The sequence below is a fragment of the Gallinula chloropus genome (genome assembly GCF_964237585.1).
Source record: "Gallinula chloropus genome assembly, contig: HAP1_SCAFFOLD_94, whole genome shotgun sequence".
Lineage (NCBI taxonomy): Eukaryota > Metazoa > Chordata > Aves > Gruiformes > Rallidae > Gallinula > Gallinula chloropus.
In genome coordinates, this window is record NW_028168154.1 from 87,374 (window position 1) to 103,858 (window position 16,485).

General features: G+C 55.7%; 1 pseudogene across 1 annotated transcript in view; it reads right to left on the reverse strand.

The window, feature by feature from the left end:
• Positions 1 to 16,485, reverse strand: part of LOC311204748 (hydrocephalus-inducing protein homolog) — a 69,478-nt pseudogene that overhangs the window by 3,454 nt on the left and 49,539 nt on the right. Inside the window, exons 43-65 of the transcript in view lie at positions 15,849 to 15,969; positions 14,553 to 15,134; positions 13,920 to 14,126; positions 13,308 to 13,498; positions 12,988 to 13,170; positions 12,619 to 12,738; positions 11,637 to 11,796; positions 11,359 to 11,531; positions 10,823 to 11,021; positions 9,899 to 9,998; positions 8,739 to 8,838; positions 8,083 to 8,251; positions 7,584 to 7,804; positions 7,237 to 7,351; positions 6,484 to 6,688; positions 5,929 to 6,164; positions 5,194 to 5,345; positions 4,265 to 4,457; positions 3,453 to 3,558; positions 2,612 to 2,872; positions 1,791 to 1,933; positions 1,203 to 1,421; positions 65 to 225 (exon numbers count right to left, since the gene is read on the reverse strand). The product of the transcript in view is annotated as a hydrocephalus-inducing protein homolog (transcript). The remainder of the gene's footprint in view (positions 1 to 64; positions 226 to 1,202; positions 1,422 to 1,790; positions 1,934 to 2,611; positions 2,873 to 3,452; positions 3,559 to 4,264; positions 4,458 to 5,193; positions 5,346 to 5,928; positions 6,165 to 6,483; positions 6,689 to 7,236; positions 7,352 to 7,583; positions 7,805 to 8,082; positions 8,252 to 8,738; positions 8,839 to 9,898; positions 9,999 to 10,822; positions 11,022 to 11,358; positions 11,532 to 11,636; positions 11,797 to 12,618; positions 12,739 to 12,987; positions 13,171 to 13,307; positions 13,499 to 13,919; positions 14,127 to 14,552; positions 15,135 to 15,848; positions 15,970 to 16,485) is intronic.

Here is a 16,485-nt window from a genome sequence, read left to right on the forward strand (position 1 = left end):
GAGGGTTTGTGTAGAAGGATGAAGAGCAGCTGAGACTGAACATAAACTGGGAGGAAGGACTCACGTGAACGTCCTTGTCTGGAAGAGCAGGGTCTCCTTGAACTCAATCGTGTCCGTGTCCATTTTGAACTGGGCATAGTCAACGACAGCGCTGAGGCGAAGCTCCACCTCACGGCTGCTCTTCTCCAGGACAGTGTGAGCTGGTTCTGGGTCCGTCTCGATCACCTCCAAGGAGAGAGGAGAATCACTGAGCAGAGCCCGGAAAGCCAGACCGAGCCAAACCAGCCCCGTACAGGAACACACCATCCCCATTTCCTTCCCTGGAAAGGTGACAAAGAAAGGTCACCTTTCTGCTGGACTATCTGTTTCTACCTCCTGATCAAAGCAATCACCACTGTGACCACAAATACACCCATGGGGACAATGACCAGGGATCAGTCCCTGTGCTTCAACCGTATAAAGTGTCCGACCCTTCTCCTGGCCCTCTGTAAATGCAGCAGACCTCTAAATGGGGATTTAATTCTCCCACTGGAGCTCTGTGAGTGGAGAACCTCACGAATGAACACACATAGAAAGCAGCTCTTCCTTTCCAGGGGTTTCATACAGGGCAACAGCAGGGGACTGTTGCTTCCAGATGTCTCGTGTAGGGCTGGGGACTGGCATTTCGGGGTGGGAACAAAGTCATTGGGAAGCCTCTGAGCGCTGATGCTCTGATGGGGAAGCAGTTTGGATGACAGGTTTTGCAATGGTTGAGAAACTAAGGAAGAACCATCACCCAGGAGAGGTGTGGTTGGCAACAATGAGAGCAAAAGGAGGAGCTTCTGGAGATGACACTTCTCTGGACTCCCGCACAATGGCCACACAGTGCCTCCATAACAAGAGAGCCCCACGACACAGAGACCACAGCCAACACCTCTGGTGTCAGCGCAGAGCTCAGAGCTCACCCACACCCAGCGCTAGTGCTGCTCCCCACGTCTCACACGAGCCGGAGAGCACGGCGTTTACCTCCTCCTTGGGGAAAAGGAGAGATGTAACCACCATAACGTATCGGGCGTGACCTCCCTCGGCTCCTGGTCAACCTCACGGACGGATTAAACATCAGGAGGAGGCGGGAGTCCCTTGGCCAGCGGAGACGTCGCTCTGGCACCGTCAGCAGCTCTCGTTACACAAGCATTTGTTACTGTTGCATTTGTGCTGCTTACCTTCTTCTTGAGAGGCCACGTGGCTCCTGGGGCCTCCGTGGCATCCACCCACTTGATGGTGCGCAGGTGGTCGTCCCAGTCAGGAACGTGATCCGGCGGCAGCTGGAAGGTGATGCTCGCCACCGTGCACTTCACAGGGTGCTTTCTGAAGGCAACGGCCACGTCCGATTTCAAGGTGACTGTGATGTCCTTAGAGCAGCCGGCATGGAGGTGTCCCACCTAGGAAGAACCAGAGAGAAGATCCAACTCCAATCCCCAGCCAGAGCAGCACAGCCAGTGAAGGGAGCAATGTGGTGAGCAGCCGTGCCAGGAATCTCCATCTTCCTGCGCTTCTCTCTGAGGGTTGATAAAGCCCAGGAGATGCCACCTCCCGTAACACGGAGCCTTTGCTGCAGGACTGAGAGCCCGGCCCCAGCAAAGCCAGGGATGAGGGATGGCAACTCCTGCATGGAGCAAAGCTCCCACGCGGAGCCATTTGGGATTGCTCCTACATGGCACCGACGTGGGTTCCAGCTGATAGGGGGGAGCTCCCAGGAACATGTGGGGCAGGGCCGTGCAGTGGGGAAAGGCAGAGCCACCCCAGCTCACCTTGGGGGAGAAGTGAAAGGGGGGTTCCGCCAGCCACTCAAAGCGCATCGCCTCCCCCTTGCTGCGGTTGGTGATGGTGAAGGTCACGGGGTAGGGGGTCCCGATGTGACACTCCCCGAACTGGATGTGATCCACTCTGACAGCTGTTAGGAATGAGAGGAAGGGATCTCAATGTGTGGTGAGGTCCATCCACCCCTCTTACACACACAGACACATGTGTCCAGCCCCTCTCCTTGCCCCAAGCCTTCCTCTGTCTGGGAGATGCCGTTCCCCACCCTACCACTCCCACAAATCATAGAATCATAGAATGGTCTGGGTTGGAAGGGACCCCAAGGATCACAGAGCTCCAACCCCCCCTGCCACAGGCAGGGACACCAACCTCCAGGCCTGGAGCTACACAACGTTGCCCGGGGCCCCATCCAACCTGCCCTTGAACACTTCCAGGGATGGGGCATCCACCACCTCCCTGGGCACACCCACAGAACCCCGTGTCCAGCGGGCGACAGCACAGACCTCATTATATAGAGGCCACAAATTATCACACGTGGTCCTCCTCACCTCCACAGCACCCCACAGGCCGGCAGACCCCCTTTTCAGGATACTCAGCCGAACGCTGGTATCTCTGACCCTCCCTTGCCAGCCCACAAGCTCCTCCCCAGACAGAGGATGTCCCTTTGCCTTCCCAAGCGTGGCTGCTCTGCAGGCTATGAAAGGCAGCAGGATCTGTGTGCTAAGCCCACAGCACCCCTGCCCTGGCACAGGGTGAGCAGCACCATGCTTCCCTGTTCCTTGCTCTGGCTTGGCAGCCTCTCCTCTCTTACCCTCAATCACATCTTCCTCCAGATCATCTTTAGTGTCTTCCTCCTTGCTGTCTGCCACTAGTCCATGGATGTTATCTAGCGTGAAGTCATCCTCGTAGCCTTCACCCACCAGCTCAATGTCGGTCTCTTCATAAGGGTTGTCCACCACAGACATGTGGATCTTTGCTTCCACACGTTGGGCCAGCTTGGGTTTGAAGAGCACATCAAACTCTGCTATTTCCTTGTGATGCAGGACCAGGGAAGCGGTGTGGGGCTTCCTCTCTACACAGTGATGGAAGCCAGAGAAAAGTCATACAGCTCCACAGAGAAAACCTTTCCATGGGGTCTGAGATGCTTAAGAGGGTGAATCCAGCTGCCTCTAAGCACCGGTTCTCCCATCAGTGGTTCCAGACCCTCTTGCTACATTCATACCACCATGCACACTGCTCCTTAATTATCTTAACCTCAGGTGAACACCCATCTCTCTCTCAGACTGCACCCAGCCAGCCCCTGCCATAGTAAAGCTGAGTTATGCAGTGGGTTTGGCTTCTGCTGGCTGGCTGCAGGCTCGAGGGCTGCCTCTGGTCAGGGTGGTAACTCCCCACTCATAGCAAAGACCTTCACACAGTCCATTCAAGTGCTGACAGCGCCCCAAAACTCAACCCACCATGTCCAGAAGAACAGAAGAACTTCTTACAATTTGCTAGGAGGAAACCTTGCAAAGAGTCCATGTGTAAAACTGGGGGTACAGAGAGCCCCAGGAGCCAAACTATCAACATCTGCCTGTGCTGGGCCAAGCCAAGAGCTGGACAGACATTTTTCCCGTGCAGACGGCCACACTTCACCGAATTTACAAATTTACCTTCTCCATGAGAGTCCTGCACGCCCGCAGCTTGGTAGATGCACTGTGTGGTGGGCTTGGCTTTCAAGGAGAAAACTCCTTCTTTGTCCAAGAGGTCTATCATCAGCTGAGGGAAAGGAACACAGAGCATGACCACACTGGTGTGGGTACAGGGCTTTCCAGCAGATCAACGCTGTCCTGCTGCTGGCTCAGCCCACTTCAAACACAGCTCAGTGCAAAGCTTCAGTACAATTGGAAACCCCAAAAGGGTTCGGAGGTGTCAGCACACCAAACAGGACAGGAAATACTACAAGTAAGGAGCAGGGTGTAATTAAACTGTAAGGAGGAACTCTTTCCCGGTAAGGGAGCCCTGGGACAGGCTGTCCAGAGAGTCTCCTTTTCTGGACACATTCAAAGTCCACCTGGATGCGTTCCTGTGGGATTTACTCTGGGTGACTCTGCTCTGGCAGCGGGTGGGACTAGATGAGCTCCTAATGCTCTGGGATTCTGTGAAACTACAACCAAATTTAATTACAAGGCAGTGAAATGCCATCAAATGAATCTGCCGTGACCATGGCTATAGCATGTTCCATGGAGAACCAAAGCCTGAGAAGAGAGATGGGGAAATTCCAATTCTTGTGCTGCACGTAACTGCAAAGGACAGACCGGCCAGAAAGCCCCATCTCCAGGAGGAACACCCTTCCTGGGAAGCACGAGGGGGTCACTGTCCTGCGACAAAGGGGCACTGAGCACAAGGGAAGGGTTTCCTTTGGCGTTTGCTGGGACCTCTCCTTGGTGGGATGAGACCAGAGCATTCCCGAGCAGGCCCTCACCTGCACGGGGACGGTGCCATCGTTACGAAGGACAAGAGGGAGTTTTTCTAAGTCACCCAGCAACAGCTTCTTGAAGAGGAGCAGGGGGTTCCCTCTCCTGTTGTGAAGGACCGGGCGCAGGACTGTCACCCGAGGCAGATTCCCATCTCCGCTGATCTCAAAGGTCAGGCTCTGTGCTTTAGCTGCCGCAGGGCTGCAGGGGAGACAGAGGAGGCATCATGATGCTTGGTACCAACCCCTTTCCCACTTCCCTGGCTGCTGCTCCCATACCCCAGGACACAGGTTCCACCTCATCCCAGTACGATAAGAGCCACTCATGAGAGCAATCTGCTCTCGAGAGCTGAAGCCCTCTGGAATAAGAGCAGTCGTTCCCCTCCATGGAATCAGGCGGTACAGCGGGTAAATAACAAGGACACAGACAAGGCACAGCAGCTCCCTGGCTGCGGTGACATGACAGACACACAAAAGGCACCCGAGTAGTATCAAAGCAAGAAGGGAGGAGTAAATAATGTGTCAGGAAAGGATATTGCCAAGGCCACAAGAGCAGGAATTGCTCATCAGGGCAGAAAGCTGAGTTAGCGTGTCCCACCTCAAGCAGCCCAAGGGCTGGAGAAGAGCAGGTCGGAGCCCCAGCACAAACACAGCCAGCACAGACCTCAACGTACCCCCAGGGAATCACAAGGGTTCTTCTTATGTTAACATAAACAAGGAGGCTCTATCTTGTCATTAGGGACCTGATGATCTCTTGAGGTCCTTTCCATACCCTACAATTCTGTGATTCTGTTACTGCTTCTTGTGTGGTCTAAAGCTAAGGACTCAAACCTGCGGCTACCAAACGACTCTGGGTTACTGGAGTTAGGTCTACGTGCTCCCAGAGGGGAGGCAGCTGTCAGAAAAGGTCACCTCTAAGATCCCCCGAGGTGAATTACCTTGCCTGGGCATCGAGGGAAGCCTCAAAAGCACACTGGTAGTTCTGCATGGTTTGTGGAGTGAAGGTCACCGTAGCAAAGATGTGGGAGCAGCTGGGAACACTCATCCGGACAGGATCCACCTTGAATATGTTGCTCACGTAGCTGTCAAGCTTGGAGGAACCCACAGAGTGGTGTTAGGAGGAAACACCCTTCAAGGCAATGCAGCCTTACTCATCGATACATCATGGGGAACAGTCCCAGACAGGCCCCTCACTCTCCAGGGGTGACTCCAGAGCGGTGCCGACCTTGCCCAGGGAGCTGCTGTAAAGCCCAGGAGGACAAAAGCTTGTTCTGAGCACCGAGCGGCCAGCCCAGCACATGTGGGAGGTGGGACTGTGTGGGAAACCCTCCAAATGATCTAGAACTGGCTCTTAAAGAGAAGGAAAAGACCAGGGAGCCTGAGGAAGTGATGTTCTGAAGCCCTGGCACATCAGCCCAGCAGAAGAGCCCCCCTCCCTGGCCCCGAGTGTGACCCCAAGAGATACTGAGAAGGGTTCAAGTCTCTCACCAAAGAGCCAGAGGGGTGAATCAAAACCTCGCTTGAGACAGACTGAACTCAACCCAACTGTCAACCTGCGTCTCTGCCGTGTACTGCCACCTGCCCAGAGCCAGGCCAGTCTGGGCAAGAAGCTGCGATGCATCTGGAGGCCACCACACAGAAGAGAGACAGTCCCCGAGGCTCCTTGTTCTTACCTTTCCAGGGATGGGTTTGATGGAGAAGACCACATCACAGGGGACTTTGCCCACGTTGCGGATCTTGAAGCGAGCTGTGGCCCGGTGCCCAACCAGGACGTTGGTGAAGATGAATTTGTTCTCATCTCTGATGAACACACCCTTGTCTTCCATTTTCTGGAGGACGTGGCAGAGGTAGATGCTGCTGCAGATTCGGTGCTCCTCAAAGATGGACTCTATGTCATCAACCACAAATGCTACAAGAAGATCAAAGGGAGGGTGAGGCCGGAGAAGCCTTCCCGCTGAATTTATCTGGACCCTGCTGGCCACTCAGAAGCTGCCCAGGTCACCGCAAAACCCAGCTGGGTTGGGTGTGAGGATTGAGCTTGGTCACCCCCAGTCTTAAAGGACATTGCTTTCCCTTCATCCTTCCATGCATCCCTCCCAAGCTCTCTGCAACGGCTGACTGGAGAACTGGAACCTCTGGGGGCTTTAAGGGGGAAATTTAGGGTCAGGGTGTGTGTCCCAGGAGTAAGTCTGGGTGCCGATGGCAGGGAAGCTGGGGGTGGGGCGTACCTGGGAGGCAGGACTCGGCAAACAGGGAGTAGGGGATGCCGGAGGGATGGTCCTTGGGGTCTCTGTTGTTGATATTGATGGACAGGCTCTCCTTGCACGTCCCTAGCAGCTTGGCATAGCAATCCACTGTGATCATCTGCTGGCCCCCAGGAGGGATGGAGCCAAAGCCAGGGTACACCGTGAACATGCCCACAGTGAGGTGAGTCTGCAGAGAGAGTCCCGGCAGAGGCTGATGTCCAACAGCCATACCAGCAGCAAGGACCATGCTGCTGCTCCCCAGCCTCCCGCTGGCTCTGACCCCCAATCCCAGGGCAGGGACAACACCACAGCCCGCAGGGAGCCCCAGGCTGACACGAACATGCTGGGAGGAGGGGGAGGCTTGTCTCAAGCGGCACAAAGAGAGGAGCTTGGGTGTAAAGGGCAAAGGTGGGAGCTGAGCTCCTTCAGCCTCAGAAGGTCATCTCCAATCAACAGATGGGGAGTTCAAACAGGGATGTTGGGCCTCTGGGGTTTTCCCAGATGTATTTTGGCTTGTGGCTACCAAACAGCAGACCTGCTCCTCTCTCATCACCCCACAACTCCAGCTCTGAGCCAGAGCACCCTCAGCAGGACCAAGCAGCTCCTGCCTCTGCTCTGGCTGGGAGATGATGGAGCCTTGAGCTGCCAGGCACACGCAAGACCACGTCACCTCCCATGGTAATGAGACCCCAGCCCAGGCTCCAGCAGCACGTGTCAGGGAGCGGAGCCACCCACCTGTGTGAGGGGGTTGGTGTTCTTCCACAGCAAGAGCCTGTTCTGCTGAGATGTAGCAGATGTTTTCCTCCCGTTTATGTTCTTGGGAGGGCGGACAGATTTTGGGAGTTGTGAACTGAGAGGAGAAAGCAGAAAACATCCATCATGCTGAGCTCCCCTTGCCTTTCTCCAAGGCCAAAGCCAGCCTCCCTCCCCATGGAGGATAGTCCTCCTGCTCCCAGAAAGCTGCCCGCACCACCTTCTGCTGCAGCTGATGGACAGATCAGCTTTATCCCCCTACACACGGGGATACTGAGGCATTTTTCACACGCCGGTGATGCAGATGGACAAGAACCCAGGTTCTTCACCTTTTCCTTTGCACTGCATCCTGCTCTGGTCTGGAGATGTGGAATTTGAAGTCGAGGTCACCTTTGTTCTCCAGCATGAAGGTGCAGGTTTTCCTGGTGCCACTTGTCACGGCACCAAAGTTGAGCGAGGCGGGGTAGATGCTGTAGTGGCTGAACACGGATTTCGCCAACACCCTCACTGGGATGATGGTGATGGTCCTGCCGCCTTCAGGCTCAAACACCTGCAGCCGGAGGAGGAGTTGGTAAGCACAGTGGCAGCCAGGCTCTACCTCCGCACCAGGTCCTGCCACCAGCCATCAGCTCACCCTCCCTGTTCAAACACCTCCTCCTGAGACAGGTTTTCAGCTCCGCTTAGGAAGCATCACAAATGGCTTCTGAAAAACCTTCTTGCACACGTATGAGAGAAGATTCCCTGACTGACCTTCCTGACAGAAGACACATGTCCCACTTGCACTCCTGAGACACAGTGTGTTGACACTTCCAAGTCCAGGCGGCTCACCTTGCAGAGCAGGATGGGCTTGTCCTCAATATTCAGCTCCATCTTGGGGTGGAAGAGCAACTGGACTTGCACAGGGTCCGCAGAGGCAGCCAGCACGCCCTTCTGTGGCTGGACAGTGAAGTGAGATGCCAAGTCGGCTGTGTTGGTATCTGTGGTTTCCAGGCTGAAACTGGGATGGGAAGAGAAGGAACGGAGAACTCATCAGTTCAAGTGTCGGTGCCACCAGCACAGACAGGACTTCACATAAGAGGGTAAGAATAAACCAGCAAGAACAAAGAAGAGACCAATAAACCAGACAGAACCCAGCTCTGCTTGGGGAGCGCCAGACCCTGAGTTCAGCCAGGAGGGCTCCAAATACTATCACTCCCTCCTCTGGAGAGGCTCCTAAAGAGAAATGAGCTGACCCTCAAAGAAGGAAAACGAAGCTGGGCAGCGAGCGGCTGAAATGTGAGGGTGTCTCCTTCTGCTGGGGCGTGAAGGACTGCTGGGGATGGCTGGACTCTCCATCTCAGACTGAGGAGGCCAGACGTTGTATTTACCCAAAGCACGAGATAGCCAAGCGTGGGAAGAGGTTCTAGCCCCTGGTGGGAGGCTCTGACAGAGGGACCCAGGCTGGGAGGAGGATGGTGCCACCACCTACTGACAGAGGGACCCACCTGTACCCAATGTCGTACTTCCCCTTGTTCTTCAGGGTCAGCACTCGCTTCTCCTCATCCATGACTCTGAGGGTCTCGAAAACCACGCTGCCGTTTACACCTGCGGAGCGGGGTAAGAAACTATCAGCGAGCTGACCCACACTTCAGCTCTGAGGTGGCACAAAACCCTGCTCAGCACGGCTCCCTTCCCAGCAGCTTTCTCCAGCTCCTTTTGCTGCCCCGTTCCTTACTCGGAGAGTATCTGCAGCTGGGGAGCTCAGCTTCTGTGCTTCCAAGCACGGATCAAAGAGCTCGTGTGCCATGCTGAGCCTTGGGGCATTGCTAACCTCTGTCCACATCACTGGTGTTTCAAACCAACCCTGCCCATGGTGTTACATGCTTCGAATCACAGAATCACAGGGTTGGAAGAGACCTTTAAGATCATCGAGTCCAACCCTTCCTGTCCTGTGCTAACACATATCTCTAAGCATCTCATCTACCCATTTGTTAAAAACACCCAGGGGTGGTGACTCCACCCCCTCCCTGGGCAGCCTGTTCCAGGCCCTGACAACTCTTTCAGTGAAGAACTTTTTCCTAACATCTGATCTGACCCTGCCCTGATGCAGCTCGAGGCCATTTCCCCTCATCCTGTCACCCATCGCTTGGGTGAAGAGACCAACCCCCACCTCTCTACACCCTCCTGTCAAGGTCAGTGTAGGCGGTGATAAGGTCTCCCCTCAGCCTCCTCTTCTCCAGGCTGAACCTCAGCTCCCAGCTCCCTCAGCCGATCCTCAGGTTTACTCTCCAGCCCCTTCTCCAGCCCCGTTGCCCTTCTCTGGACAAGCTTCAGGACCTCCATGTCCTTCTTGGCGTGAGGGGCCCAAACCTGAACCCAGCCCTCAAAGTGCAGCCTCACTGACACCGAGCACAAGGGCACAATCCCTGCCCTGGACCTGCTGGCCACACTGGGTCTGACACAAGCCAGGATGCCGTTGGCCTTCCTGGCCAAAGTTCCTCCAAAGCTGAAGTTTGGAGGCAAGAGACTCAAGGCCGTCTCAGCCTCAGCCCATGCAGGGCATGTGCTTTAATGACCCGTGCCACGCCTGCACACTATCCCATCTTGTCTTCTTGGGTTGCCTGTCTCTGAGGAGAGGCACTTGGGTTTGGGGGCATCCACTGACCTTTAGAGATGTTGATGGTCAGAGCAACGTCTTGGGCCTCCGCGCAGATCTGGATGTTCTCAATCTGAACAATTCCCAGGATGTTTTCTGCATCTGAGACCTGAGCCAAGAGGGAACAAACACTGATTCAAACGTGCTCCTAAACCCTTTTGGGAAATGATATACGAATCCCGGTCTCTGACAGCTGCTGCCACCACAGCCTGCCCTGCTTGACAAGTCTCTGCAGGTCCTCAAGCTCTCCTAACGCGTTCACCAACCGGGCTGACCCAGCGGGATTCTGCTGCGATATGAAACCCTGTCCGTCAGCCCAGCTCCACGCTCTGGCAGAAGCCGCTCCAGCACCCGGGGAGGCACAAGAGGTGTGGAGGTGTCCCAGGGCAGGTGGCATCAACAACCAACCTGCTCCTCCTGAACCACCCAGCACCCTCACTGAAATGCAGCCCCTAAACCATGGAGAACACAACCCCAGGGCAAGAGTTCAGTGCTCTACGTGAAGAGCCCCGGCCAGACTCCAAGATGGGTGCAGGGAGCACACGGACACCCGGACAATGGAGCATTCAACCACGTGCAGCGGCACAGCGGTTGTCACACGGGCTCAGGATATGGCCTCAGCACCCAGGCGTAAGCCCTGCACCAGCTGATCATCTGGGATGACGTGGATGCTAAGGCATGCAGCCCGGGTTCCGGGGAACCCCAGCTGGAGGCAGCAGATGTCGGGCTGGTAGCACCCCTATGTCCATCAGGCACATCTCCTCCTGCCTCCACAACATACTCGCCCGAGAAAGCTCAGCTACTATCGCCCCCTTCCAGGGGCAGCCAGCACGGCACCTCACGACGCCTCAACCCTTCTGCCCTCTCCTCAGGGTACCCCGCGAGCATTCCCCATCCCTGGGCTGGTCCCTCTGCCCGGCTCTACGCCTTCACCTCCAGTCGGATCGTCTTCTTTATGTTGAGTGTTGTCGTGGCCTTTAAATACAGATGGACTTCTGACTTTGCACGGGGCTCGACAGTGCCCTTGTCTTGGGACACGGAGAAGTCTGTGCCGAGGTTTTCCAGCCCACTGAGCTGCCAGTTCATGGGAAGAGGGGTGCTGTTCTGCAGCACCAGGGTCCTGTGTTCCCTTCTGCAGAGACAGGAAGACACTCAGCTCAGTGGTTGTGCTAACCACGTACCATTTAGCTGTGGCTTCAGTGGCAGAAGCCTGAGAAGTGAGGTCCTGGGGGCGTGAAGCTGGGCGCTACAAGCGTCTCCATGAGGTGGAGCTGTTGGACTATTCAGAACCAGCAAACAAGCTGGAAATCACAGCATGGTTTAGATTGCAAAGGGCCTTAAAGATCAACGTGCCTATGGCATGGTGTTGCTGGGGGGCTACAGCACTTGTGGTGTTACAGGATACCAATCACAGCAAGGAATGCTGAGCTGGTGACTGGGAGCTGCTGGGAAAAAGAGCCATGACTGACCTGTGCAGAAGAATCTTGCTGAAGTTGACCTGCTTGGGGCTGACCCCCAGCTCCACCTGCACCCCCTGGCAGCAGAGGTGGAAAACCACAGGCTCTGGGTTCCCCTGGATGCAGCAGATGAGGTTGTCTTCCATGAGGCCAGATGAAGTGGGGTACGCCCAAATGCTCAGCTCCTAACCCCATCCCCACAAAGAGAACCACAGGAGAGCGTTGGGTGAGCAGGAGGAACGGCTCTGGGGCTCTTCCACCAGCACTCGCACTGCCTGCCTGTCTCCTACCTGCTTCTCGTTGGGTTTCAGCTTCATGCTGCTGGGCTCCAAGAGGAACGTGTTGCCATTGATGTCGTGCTCAAAGGAGAAATGCACCTCTGCTTCCAGGGGGGTGACATTGAGGATGGTTAACTTCTCGCAGTTGCCTGGACGGTGCAATGTCTTGTACCTGGGTGCACAAAAGAGGAAGAGGCTTCAGAGGAGATGCCGGAACCATCACCTGCCCCAGACATGGAGGAAAGCACCATGTCCAAGCTGAGAGGCGGGCTAAGGATCACTTTCAGGGGCACGCTATGTCCTCCATCCATCCTTGCGTTACTTTGATGTCTGCACCGTACCCGATGCCTCCAGCCTCCAGCCCAGAGGCAACCTAAGGGTGGCCACTACGTTAGAGCCAGAAACATGCCAGCAGCGACACCAACAGCTTTGTTTGGCTGACTTGATCCAGGGTGAGGATCAGGAAAACGTCATTCCCATTTTTATTGCTCTACGGGATCCCCCCAGCGCACACACTGGGCAGGTCAAATCAAACCCTCCCTGAGAGCAGATTAACCAGTGGGTCACAAAGCCACCGGCAGAAGGACCACCCATGCGGTTGACCCACTGAGATAAAAGTTGGCACTTTTTTAACGTGCTGAAGATGAGATGTGGAGAGTGGAAGGGGGGCAAGTCACTATCGAACTGGATGCAGCATGTGGGGGTTGGAAGATCATCTCCATCTCTCCAAGACTCACATGCCTGTTATCTGCTCAAGGTCACAAGTGTGGGGCCCTCAAGCCCTGCGTATCTCCCAGATCTCCACCTGGGTCTATCCTGAACCATGCCACTGGCTGAGGTACACAAGGCCCTGGAGATCCCATCCCATCCCATCCCATCGCATCCCATCCCATCCCATCCCATCCCATCCCATCCCATCCCATCCCATCCCATCCCATCCCATCCCATCCCATCCCATCCCATCCCATCCCATCTTGGGGTGAGGAGCACGTACCAGTCTCTTGACTTCCCACACAACAGTGGTCCAAAGTGGAATACACCTGTATCCATGACATACTGCTTGAAGATGATTTCGTCATCCGCCTTACTATTCCTCCAATGAGGAAACACCACCCTGGGGAGAGAAAAATGTGCAATGAGGAGCTGAGAGATGCTCTGAGCAGAAAACCTGGTCAGGAAGCCATAACCCTTACTAGTGGCTGAGGTACCAGTACTGGTTCCCAGTGCCAAGCATGGGAATTGACACTGGGCTGTTCAGCCACCATGTTCTGCTCAAGCCAGAAGGTCCCAGGGGTACAAGGGACAGCCACGACTCCACGTTTAGGGGGAGGCAGTGTGGGAGGTTCCCAGGGGCCAGCCTTACCGTGGGTCCTGGCTGATGGTGGGATACAGGCAGGTGCCCCTGCAGTGCAGCTGGAACAGATGGTTGGTCCCCAGCACCCCAAAATGCAGCGTCTGATCAAACTGGCCCAGCTCCGTGGAGGTGAAGAGGATCTTCAGTTTCACCTCGCCATGGGCAGGCACTATCCACCGGCAGCTGCTCAGCCTGGCAATTAGAGAGGCAATTAGAGCTTGCTAATGACAAGGACGGGGGTGGTCGTAGACCTGCCATCCCGTGGAGGGACCGGCAACTTGGCAAGATGGCAATGAAGCAGAGGGATCACCTCGTCCCTCACAGCTCACCTGGCTGGTCTGTCTGGGGTCGGGACGATGTCCATGCTGCTCTGGCACACCTCGGGGGTATGTGCAGGCGTTGTCGTGGCCGATCCCTGGAGATGTTTCCTGCTGCGCCCAAGGCTCCGCTTCTCCCGGCTGCCTGAGCCTTTCTCCTTTTTTGACTGGGCTCTGGTGGGGGTGAGCTGCTCCTCTGGTGTCTTCTCACCAAGGGGAGAGAGAAAACAGGGTGAGAGAGAGAGAGAGAGAGAGAGAGAGAGAGATGTGAGCCCCCAAGACATCTCCACCCTGGAGAGACAAGCCTGTGGCTTGTTAACAACCAGGAGAGACCAGCATCTACTAGATTCATGTGTGCTGGGCACTTGGGTCTCCCTTCCTGGGCTTTGTTCTGCTCTCCTCGCCCAGGACCCTCTCCTCAAGCGAAGTTGAGGGCTTTAGGTGCTTTCTTTCCCCTCTTGCCTAGTTCTCCCCATCCTATTTCTCCAGTAGAGCCGTCTCTCTTGGACAGACAGAAGGGACAGACGCAGTGCCCCGACCTGTCTTCACCGCCTTTCCACAGTGACCCTTCTCCATCCCGCCTGCCCCACCACGTGCCACCCAGCTCGGTCCCCTCCCCAGCACCTTCACTGTGGGCAAGGCGAGGACATCCACGGGAGTTTTGGTCTTTCCTTCCTCCACAGTGGTGTCTTCTGGCACAACAAAGGTGAAGTGCTTGAGGTCGTCGTCTGCTGCAGGGACCAGTCGCTTTCCCGGGTAGTGGATGACAGAGTAAAATACGGTGGGAGGAATGGGAGGCCCTGAGGGACCCACGCCTAGTTCATCCAGGATCTAAAGTGTAAGAGAAAACCCTGTTTGTAGTCCTGTCACCTTCATCCTCACGCTCCTTCCCTACAGCGCTGCCAACAGTGATGGGGGTTTATGCCCAGCGAGGTAGGCTCCAGAGCAGTGCTGGGACCTAGAGAGAAACCTCTCCTCCAAGTGACTCAGATGAAGGGAACAATGGCCATGAACTGTCCTACCCTGGGACCGTTTCTAGTGATTCCCAAGCTGGGAACCTCTCTGAACTGACAGGATGCCTCAACACACTCTTTCCACCCATCTGAGGGATGCTGAGGACCTTCCCCAGCCACGTGACCACTGTGGAGCAGCATCAGTGGCCTGGACAAGGTTCTGTGCTGTTGTCACCGGATGGGACACAACGCACCGTGGCCTGGACCATGGCAGGCTCAGCATTGGAGCCTCATAGGGCTTTACCTGCTCTGCCACTGGCAGCTTGCCACTCTCCAGGATCTTTTTAGCGCCATGTTCTGGGCTCAGCACCTGGATGTCCAAGCAGGGCACCCCAACACCCTGGCTTCTGGCAGATCCTTCTGCGCTTTCCTCTTCTGGCTGAGATAATTTGGCATTCTCGAGAGACTTCAGAGTTCCCAGCCGCTCCTTCTCTCTCTTCTTCTGGACCTTGGAGCTGGATAAACGGTGGTGCTGGTCTCTGGACTGCTCTGCCTCCTCTTGGCTTGGAGGGGACTGCAGGGTACCCTGAACCCTGTCCCAGAATGCCAAAGTGCGTGCAACATCTTTCCACAGCGCCTCATAGATCTTAAACCTCAGGGCCAAGTTCTTCTCGCTGTCACTCAAGGTCTCACTTTCAGACTGCCCCAGTTCCGTGGCCGAGGACTGCACGACCACTGCTTGGCCTTCGTCCCTCAAGGAACTCTTGCTCTGCTGTTTCTTCCCTCTCTTGTCACTTGCAACAGGGTCTGGCTGCTCCTTTGTAGATCCCTTCATGATGGACCCCTGGTTGCCATCTGACACGTTGCTAGTGGACTTGTTCGTGTTCTGGGCAGGAGGAGCAGAAACAAAGTAGCGAGCGGTTCAAAGGGCTGACTCAAAGGCTGGAGGAATGTGATCACCTTTAAAACAGCCTCATCCGAGCCCCGTGCTGGGTGCTCCACAAATCCCACTTCCCAATGGCGCTGGTTCCCACTTTAGCTCAACTGAAACCAAATTCTCCAGTGTTTGAGGAGCCCAGAAAACAAGCCAAGAATGGGAACAGCTTCCCAACCCAAACGGGGAACTGCAGGCACCTCCGTACTCCTGTGCTGTCCTCCGGGCTTGCTTCCAGCATGCTGGGAATCCCCAGGGCTGGCTGACTCTTTGGGAAGCCTGGTTGCTAATGAACACCTAAGGCCCAGCAGTACCTCCTGCCAGACGCCGTACCCCTGACGGATCACAGCTCAGGGCTGTAAGTCACGTGCAGAGGGGGAGAAACGCTGGATTACAACTTCCCAGCACTGCCCAGTGACCGTATGGAGTTACGTGAAGCTGCCATCCCAGCAGAGCAGCTCCACCCAACAAGTCCATGGGAAACCCTCCCCGGTGAAGCAGCAGCCTGCTCAAACACAGGCTGCTGTCTCCCAGCGCGGCCCCACATGTTGCCCGCAGCCAGGTTCTCGCCCCCACGTGCAGCTCCTGGCTTCTCAGGGAACAGTGCAGCTCCATGGGCAGGTCCTCGGGGTTTTATCATCCCTCTGTATAAACACAACCACCCACCTGCCTCACTCCAGGCTGGCCTTTCTTCCCACGCGTTTTCTTCTTCAGCTCTTCCTCCCTCAAGCGTTCCAGCTCCTGCCGGTGCTTCTCCTCCAGCTCTCGAGCCAGCTGCTCCATTTTCCTTCAGAAAACAGAGAACATCCCCAGGAGTCACCACCAGCAACCCGGGCTCGCTGCAATCCCACGTGGTCCTGCACTTTGCTCATTGACCCTGAGGCCAAGTAGAACCCTTAGATCATCTCCATGGATTTCTCTCAACCTGGGGAGGCTGGGAGCATCCAAAGTGAGGCGAGCTGGGAGGGGACCTTTGGGGCCAGCTGAATCTAAGCCTTGCTCTCAGAAGATATCAGTCGTGCAGCTTCTCTGGTGAGGTCCACCCGGACGCCTCCAGCACGCTGCCCAAGAAGACCGACCCACCATGTCTCCCTGCACCAACTTCCCAGTGCAAACCAGCTCACAAATCACCAACACCCACTTATCCCTGCACCAGTTCTTGGCTCCCCCAGCCCCCCTTCCCAGGCACAGTCTGCTCCTTCATTATCAGGAAGGAAAGGCTGTGGTAACCCCCCTTCTGCAAAACAGGCTCTGAACAAACAGATTCCCTGCCAGAACACACAACAACCATGGGAAACTCGTG